This window comes from Theropithecus gelada, chromosome 1, assembly GCF_003255815.1.
Source record: "Theropithecus gelada isolate Dixy chromosome 1, Tgel_1.0, whole genome shotgun sequence".
Taxonomy (NCBI): domain Eukaryota; kingdom Metazoa; phylum Chordata; class Mammalia; order Primates; family Cercopithecidae; genus Theropithecus; species Theropithecus gelada.
Genome location: NC_037668.1, coordinates 133,352,794 through 133,361,319, shown reverse-complemented (window position 1 = coordinate 133,361,319; position 8,526 = coordinate 133,352,794). Strand labels below are relative to the sequence as shown.

Here is an 8,526-nt window from a genome sequence, read left to right as displayed (position 1 = left end):
ACTACAGTCAGGTTTTCTGCCTGACTCTTTCTCCCAACTAGTCTTATCAAGGTTAGCAATGGCTTATATATTTCAATGTAGAGTAGAAAATTATCTTCTTTAGCTGTTTCCTTTATCTAACTAGCACCATGGAGCTTAATCCTAGGGTCTCTTTTTGTTCCTATACTCATTTCCTAGGTGATTTCATTGAAATCCATAGTTTATTGTGATACTTGAACATTCGTAGTTCCATCATCAATCTTCTCCTCACTTTTATTTTACCTATCCAAATGTCAGTGAAGTAGGTTGGGCGTGGTGGCTCACACCTGTAATCCTAACACTTTGGGAAGCCAAAGCAGGCTGATTGTCTGAGGTCAGGAGTTTGAGACCAGCCTGGCCAACATGGTGAAACCCCGTCTCTACTACAAATACAAAAATTAGCCGGGTGTGGTGGCAGGCACCTATAATCCCAGCTACTTGGGAGGCTTAGACAGGAGAATTGCTTGAACTCAGGAGACAGAGGTTGCGGTAAGCAGAGATTGCACTATGGCACTCCAGCCTGGGCAACAGAGTGAGACTTCATCTCAAAAAAAAAAAATAGCCAGGCTTGGTGGCGCACTCCTATAGTCCCAGCTACTCAGAAGGCTGAGGCACGAGAATCTCTTGAGTACGGGAGGCAGAGGTTGCAGCGAGCTGAGATTGTGCCACTGCACTCCAGCCTGGGTGACAGAGCAGGACTCTGTCTCAATAAAAAAAGTCAATGAAGTTATCCCCGCATGGATATCATATTGGATTGATAGGGTCTCCACAAGAACATGTCCACCTAGGCCCTCAGTAGGTGACCCCCTTTGGCTGTAAAGTCTTTGGAGATGTAATTAAAAGTTAGGTTATACTGGATTAGAGTGAGTCATAAATCCAACAACTGATGTCCTCATAAATAAAGGAGATGAGCAAGAGACACAGAGTGAAGGTAATGTGAAGACAGAAGCAGACATTGGCATGATGTGTCTGCAAACTAAGGACTATCAGGAACCACCAAAAGCAGAAATAAGCACAGAAGGATTCTCCTCTAGAGCCTTGGCTGCTTTAGGCCACTGAGTTTGTGATAATTTGTTAAAGCAATCCTAAGAAGCTAATATACATGTCTAATAATTATTGCTAACCTAATCTATCCATAACCAAATTCTCAATTTTACATCATATACTTTCCCAGTAACTCCTAATCCAAATCATCCTGGGTTAAGAAAAGGCACTCCAAAGCTCCCATTTGCTTAGGCCAAAAGTTCGAACTCATGAATGGTACTTCCCTTTCTCCACTTGCCTCAGTTTTTTTTCTCAAGTTCTGCTGCCTCCACCCTCATAATGATATTCCAAATGTAACCACTTATTAACAATTTTACTACTATCAGCCCTATTAAAACCATGATCATTTTTCACCACAATCATTGACTGGTGTTTTTGCTTCTTCCTTTACCTTGCTGTAGTCCCTATTACATAAAATAGCATAATGACTCTTTAAAAATGCAGGACAAGTGTCATTCTCCTAATCAAAACTCCTCTAATGGTTTTTCACTTAAATCAAACAAAATCTAAAATTACTGTAATATATACCCAGATGTATTTAGACTTAATTTCCTACCACTTCCATACTCCTTTCCATTAGTGCTAAGGTGATCTTGCTCTTTGAAAACACACAGAAATGTATCTTTTCAACAGCTATTCCCTGTGTAGGTAATGTTATTTCCCCAGATAGCAACATGGACTGCTAACCCAGCCACTTCAAGTGCAAATCTATCTAATAATCCTCTCCTGTCTACTTGTGGAAAATAGCAACAAACCTAACATACTTAGAATTCCTTTTTTTTCTTATCCTGACATTTCACTTATCACTATTCAATATAATGTTTTCATTTGTTTATGTAGTAGTATTCTGTCTCTTACACGGAATTATAAACCATTTTCACAGAGTATTTTTTTCTAATTTGCATTTTTTTTCAATGTGCAATCTGCTTCATTGGAGATCTCCTTGAATAAAATAGTTTCTAATAAGTATTTTCTAAATAAATTAATAATGCGTGTTCTTATAACAGTACATTAGTGTGGTGGAATGAATGCAGCAATGGCCTTAATTTGATCATATTTCCTATCATCACAGCCTTTAATTTTTTTTTTTTTTTTTTTTCAACACAGAATCTGAGCTTGGCTACCTAACTTACTTTGGCTGATGTGATGCAAGCAATTGTGATGCAAGCACAGACATAAAAAGGACTTCCACATTAAGGCTCACCTTCTTGCTAATGTTAGAACACTGCCACCGTAATCTAGGCTACTCTGCTGGAGAATTCATGATATAGAGTCCAGTTAACCCATTATTTCAACTAACAGTCATACTAATATATAAGATATATGAATGAAGACATCCTAGACTAGGAAGCTCTCAACTTTCCCACTAGCAGAGCACAGAAAAATGTCCCCAACCCAACAACAATCAACACAAGTAAACTAAAGCTGGTTCAGGTCAGTAGAACGCCAATATGACCCATTGCTATGTGAATAATAATAAATACTGTTTTAAGAAATTAACTCTGTGTTTTGTTTGCTTTTGTTATCCACCAAAAATTGATAAAGGAAAAGAATAATGCTATCCTAAATTGACGATATTTTCCCCTGGCAAAGTTTACAATTATATTCAGTGTTTAATAACTATTTATTGCTTGAATTTATTAATATATGCACCATCCAGTTCTTTTAATATGGTCAAGGTTTAAGTTGATTAAAATTTAACAGATAGCTAACCAAATATCTTACCATGTAAAGATTAATTTTGTAACTACTTATTATTTTATGATCTGTAAATTCCAATTGATCATATGATAGGTAGATATAAAATTAAAAATAAAAATAACATAATTAGCCCAATTTTAACTCAATAAAATATTATCTATGATAAGAAAAAATAGGAACCAAAGCTTTAAGTAAAGAATCAAATGTGAGAAATATAAAGAAAATATAATATCTGTCTTTTCTTTCACTTTTTCAAGCAAACTAAATACTAGCTGCTCATTGTAATAACAGTTCCCTTTTCCCTTTTTAAATAAAAATATCAAACAAGCAAAATAACAAAATGGAATGAATGATAAACTGAACACTATTTTAACCACCATTAATATTTATCAACTGTCAATGTGTTTTTGTTTTGTTTTGTTTTGTTTTTTGAGACGGTGTCTCACTGTGTCACCCAGGCAGAAGTGCAGTTGTGCACTCATGGTTCACTGCAGCCTCTGCCTCCTGGGCTTAAGAGAGTCTTCTGACTCAGCCTCCTGAGTAACTGGGATCACAGGCATGTGCCACCATGCCTGGCTAATTTTTGCATTTTTGTAGCGATGGGGTTTCGCCATGTTGGACAGGCTGGTCTCAAACTTCTGACCTCAGGTGATCCGCCCTCCTTGGCCTCTCAAAATGTTAGGATTACAGGTGCGAGCCACCCCCCTCCACCGCATGGCCACAAATGTTAGTTTTTAAATATTTGCCTCAAATATTCTCTGAAACAGTTAACAATTACAGTTTTAGTTGAGATACATCGTAAAAACCTTATAGATTCCTTTTCTTCCCATCCTAACCAGAGGTAACCATTTTTTTAGAAAGCCTTCCCTTCTACTTTTAAATATATTTTTATTTCATATATTAATAATGCTAAAGATATTAATATAATTTTTTATTTTCTTTATATTATCAATTAGATGCATCATGCACAAATATATATCTCTATTTTAAGATCATTTAAGTTGCTTCCAAATTTCAGCTAATCTTCACATATAAGAGCACACATCTCAGAGTTTCTCCCTTCTAGGTTGAGAATATAACTGAAATTGAAATTGTTGAGTCATAACAACACAGAAGAGATACTGTGTTCTGCTGTGCGGGTTCTCTACTGCACAATTTTGCATCATTATTGTCTACGTGAAGGGCACTGCTCTGCGACTTGAATGAAATTCACAATCCTCTTTGTTCAGAGTTTCTAGATTGCAAATTTTCCTTTCAAAATGGTTTCAAGTAAATATGCCTGCAGCAGCTGTATGAGCTTTCATTCCCTGTGCCTTCCCCTACTCCTAATATTGACTCCTGATTAGAAAACAGTTCCACCATTCTAAAGGTTATACAATGTTATGTGATTTATTCAGTGTATTTAATTCATAACTAGTGAATTAAATATATTTTTATGTATTTGTATTCAGATTTTTCTCCTCTGAAAGTTTCTATTCCTATCATTTCCTCTATTTCAATTAAGTTTAATATAAAAATGAAGTTTTTGAGGGAATCTATATATTTCAGATAGAAATAGCTTGATAGGCACAGTTTGAATCATCCTTAATGTAATTATCTTATAAAATGAATATAAGAAATTTGGGATTGCAAACTAATATTTATGTCGATTTTTCTGTCACAGAATATATAAATCACTTGATGATATTTATGCCACTGCATTAATCCAATTTTGGCTTGAGTAAACATTATATGTTTCTTACAAACATTTTATATGATTCTATATTTTCATACATTTAAATAAAAACACATCAACTAGTTCATGTTTAAAAATTATTGTTTGTCCTTTGTGAAGGACTTCCAAATTCTTTATAGACCTGAGATTTAAAAGATGAAATAAACAATTCTGAAAGAAAGGCAGATGAGGTTGAGAACAAGTCACCTGCATCATTGCCTCTGGGTACTGTAAACTGATGCCCAATTACAAACAAAGGGTATAATATTTTGCAGTATGTTGTAAATGAGAGTTTAAAAGAAAATGGTTATAATGACAAGACCCTGTATTGAGCAAAAAATCTGGTGTAGTGCCTAGCTAGCAGATTTTTCTCAAGAACACTGCAACCTTGCCTGAAAAACATGTCCTTTATTTTTGTTTTCTTTAAATGGACACTTTTAATTTTTTTTTCTATTCATAGTCTTTTAACAATGTCTTAATAGTTACCAAAGGTGTCAAAATAATGATTTTCAGCTGGATCTCTTCATGCAAATTTTGGATACGTTCTTGTCCAGTATTATTCATACAGATATACTCTATCTTCTTTGACTACAAGAAAACAATAGTTGATATATTAAGTCATTAAATATGCAGGTATAAGTTTAGTTTATGAATACTCCATATATTAAGAACTAATAACAGTAGCTAACACTTTGATGCTTACATTTATGCTAGGCATGTTCTAAGTGCTTCGTATTTTAAATAATTTGATGTTTCTGCAAATCCTATGAGGCAAAGACTATTTTTCCACTATTACTATTACTACAGCCATTTTTCAGATGGGGTTTGTGAGAAATGCAGAGATAACTACTTTGACAAAATAAATAACAGTAGGTTGTAAAGCTGGTATTTAAACCCTGGCAATTTTGCTCCAGAGTTGCTTATTTACCTCTACAGCAGTGCTACTAAATTATATGCAACCTTGACATGTCAACCAATCTTTTCAATTGTATCCCCCATGTTGAAAAATCAGGAATGTAAAAAAATAGTAATATTTTCAACCTAAAACTACATGAAATTGATTTTTTAAAGTTTTATTAACTTACCTGTCAATATAATTGCTATTTTTCTAAAATATATTCAATTGCCCCATTCATGTATAATTGATTCCTCCCCCTTTCCTCATTTTAAAATTTTCCACATATTTCTAATAAGCTCATTGTCCTCTATATGTTCTCAGAGAGCTAATCTTTTCTTGTGTTAAGTAGTTATCAAAAAAGTATTTAACACTGTTGCCCCTGCCGGTGCGTTTATGTACAAGGCGGTGGTTCTATTGTTATGCTATAAAGTCAAGCTGTCAGATGTTTGAATTTGTAGCGAAATTGTTTACCAGCTTAAGAAACTTTTGAGCTGAGATGATGGAGTTCTCTAGATATAGGATTATGTCATGTGAAAACAGAGACAGTTTGACTTCCTCTCTTCCTATTTCAGTACCCTTTATTGCTTTCTCTTGCCTCATTGCCCCGGCCAGAACTTCCAATATTATGTTGAATAAGAGTAAAATGAGAGAGGACATCCTTGTCTTGTGCCAGTTTTCAAGAAAAATGCTTCCAGCTTTTGCCCACTCAAAAATTGTTAATTATAGGTTCAGCAAAATATGTACACATGTACAAATGTACAATATGTAGATGGTAGTCTGAATACTCGTACTCTGAGGATTTAGTAACTTGTGATAGAGTGTAAGTCTGCAATTACTTTTATTTCAAAATGTGCAACGTATTTTATTCCACTTTTCATCCATCATGGCAGGTGTAGTATGTTCTCAAACATATGAAACAAAATCTACTGAAGAAATACTGGTATATATTTTTTAAAATAAATTACCATTTTTTCAGAGTACTCTGTCAAAATGTTGTTGAAAGCATGCGGCTTAAAAAGGTGCATATACAAATGTCTCTGTAGACATTTTTTCTCATTTAGATCAAAATATTTTTTTAGATTTCTTTATTATTTTGTCCAGGTTTTCTTGCCTTTTACGAAAATGAAGCAATCATTATTAAAGTGTTTACACATTAAGAATATACAATCCGGGCCGGAACCTCCATCTTCCAGTAATTCGCCAAAATGACGAACACAGAGGGAAAGAGGAGAGGCACCCGATATATGTTCTCTAGGCCTTTTAGAAAACATGGAGTTGTTCCTTTGGCCACGTATATGCGAATCTATAAGAAAAGTGATATCGTAGACATCAAGGGAATGGGTACTGTTCAAAAAGGAATGCCCCACAAGTGTTACCATGGCAAAACTGGGAGAGTCTACAACCTTACCCAACATGCTGTTGGTATTGTTGTAAACAAACAAGTTAAGGGCAAGATTCTTGCCAAGAGAATTAATGTGCGTATTGAGCACATTAAGCACTCTAAGAGCTGAGATAGCTTCCTGAAAGGCGTGAAGGAAAATGATCAGAAAAAGAAAGAAGCCAAAGAGAAAGGTACCTGGGTTCCACTGAAGCGCCAGCCTGCTCCACCCAGAGAAGCACACTTTGTGAAAACCAATGGGAAGGAGCCTGAGCTGCTGGAACCTATTCCCTATGAATTCATGGCATAATAGGTGTTAGAAAAATAAATAAATAAAAGACCTCTGGGCTGAAAAAAAAAAAAAAGAATATACAATCCATTAAAAGATGTATTATTCAAGTTTATAACCGTGTTATCTGGTATTCAAGTAGAAATTAGATTCCTTTTTTTTTTTCTTTTTCTTTTTGAGACGGAGTCTGGCTCTGTCGCCCAGACTGGAGTGCGGTGGTCGGATCTCGGCTCACTGCAAGCTCCGCCTCCCGGGTTCACGCCATTCTCCTGCCTCAGCCTCCCGCATAGCTGGGACTACAGGCGCCCGCCACCTCGCCCGGCTAGTTTTTTGCATTTTTTTTCAGTAGAGACGGGGTTTCACCGTGTTAGCCAGGATGGTCTGGATCTCCTGACCTCGTGATCCGCCCGTCTCGGCCTCCCAAAGTGCTGGGATTACAGGCTTGAGCCACCGCGCCCGGCTAGATTCTTATAATAATTTGATTTTTAATCTATTTCATGGAATTAAATCTTTAGAGAAAAAAATCTCTAGAGATGTAACTTTTTAGACAAAAAAGACATTTTTGATGTTATTTATGATACTATTACTAATTTAGTTAACATATTCAACATTGAAGATAAAACAATTTGCAATCTATGACAAACAGTAAAAATTTTATAGAGCATTGTGTTTTGGGAAAAACAATAATTTTGCTATATTCTGAAATGTATGGAGTAGAAAGTTTTTGAAACTGGTTATTGTTTACATAATTAATATTGACACTGAAGCAGAAGACCTCTGATATACAAAGGGAAGATATGATTGTCAAATTCACAAATTCTAAAACATGTACAGCTAGCGTGCCTAAACTAAAACATTACTGAGAATAAGCTAATATTTTATAAAATGAAATAAGTGCTTCATCATGGCATGAGATGTTCAATCACTTAACTGCAGACAGCCAGTCTCTGTGGTGATGAAATTAATCAGAGCAAGCAATTAAGTCATCTTTTTTTTTTTTTCGGTCTAAACCATATTACCTTTGCTCCCACTTCCATATTCCTCCACCCAAGCCATAAACACATTTTTTACATTGTGAGTGTTGATATCAATTTCTTATCCGGGCTTATTTTGTGCTTTATGTCATGATTATCCAATCCCTAGAACTGTGACACTGTTTCCTCTTCCCCTGTTTATTTTGTGCTTTCAAAAATGTTTATTTTACACCCAACTAAACCCTTTAAACTAGACACAAAGATCTCTCTTTCAATTTCAGACACATTTATAAAACCGCTCAGTCAGCATCTCTACTTCAGAATCTTATGGGCCTGGCCCAAATGAACACTTGAGGCTTGTCTTTCAGTAAATAGTAACTTCACTTATCCAGTTAAAAACTTTTGAGTCATTACTGACATCTGTCTTACTCTTTTAAAAAATGACACCCAGTATATCAGAAATTTCTATAAACTCTACTTCAAAATATTTTCCTTAGTCATTTAAGTTTC

At 35.1% G+C, this 8,526-nt stretch overlaps 1 pseudogene; it reads left to right on the top strand.

The window, feature by feature from the left end:
* The first annotated feature begins 6,561 nt into the window (after positions 1-6,561).
* Positions 6,562-7,063, top strand: LOC112607881 (annotated as a pseudogene).
* Positions 7,064-8,526: the final 1,463 nt, after the last annotated feature.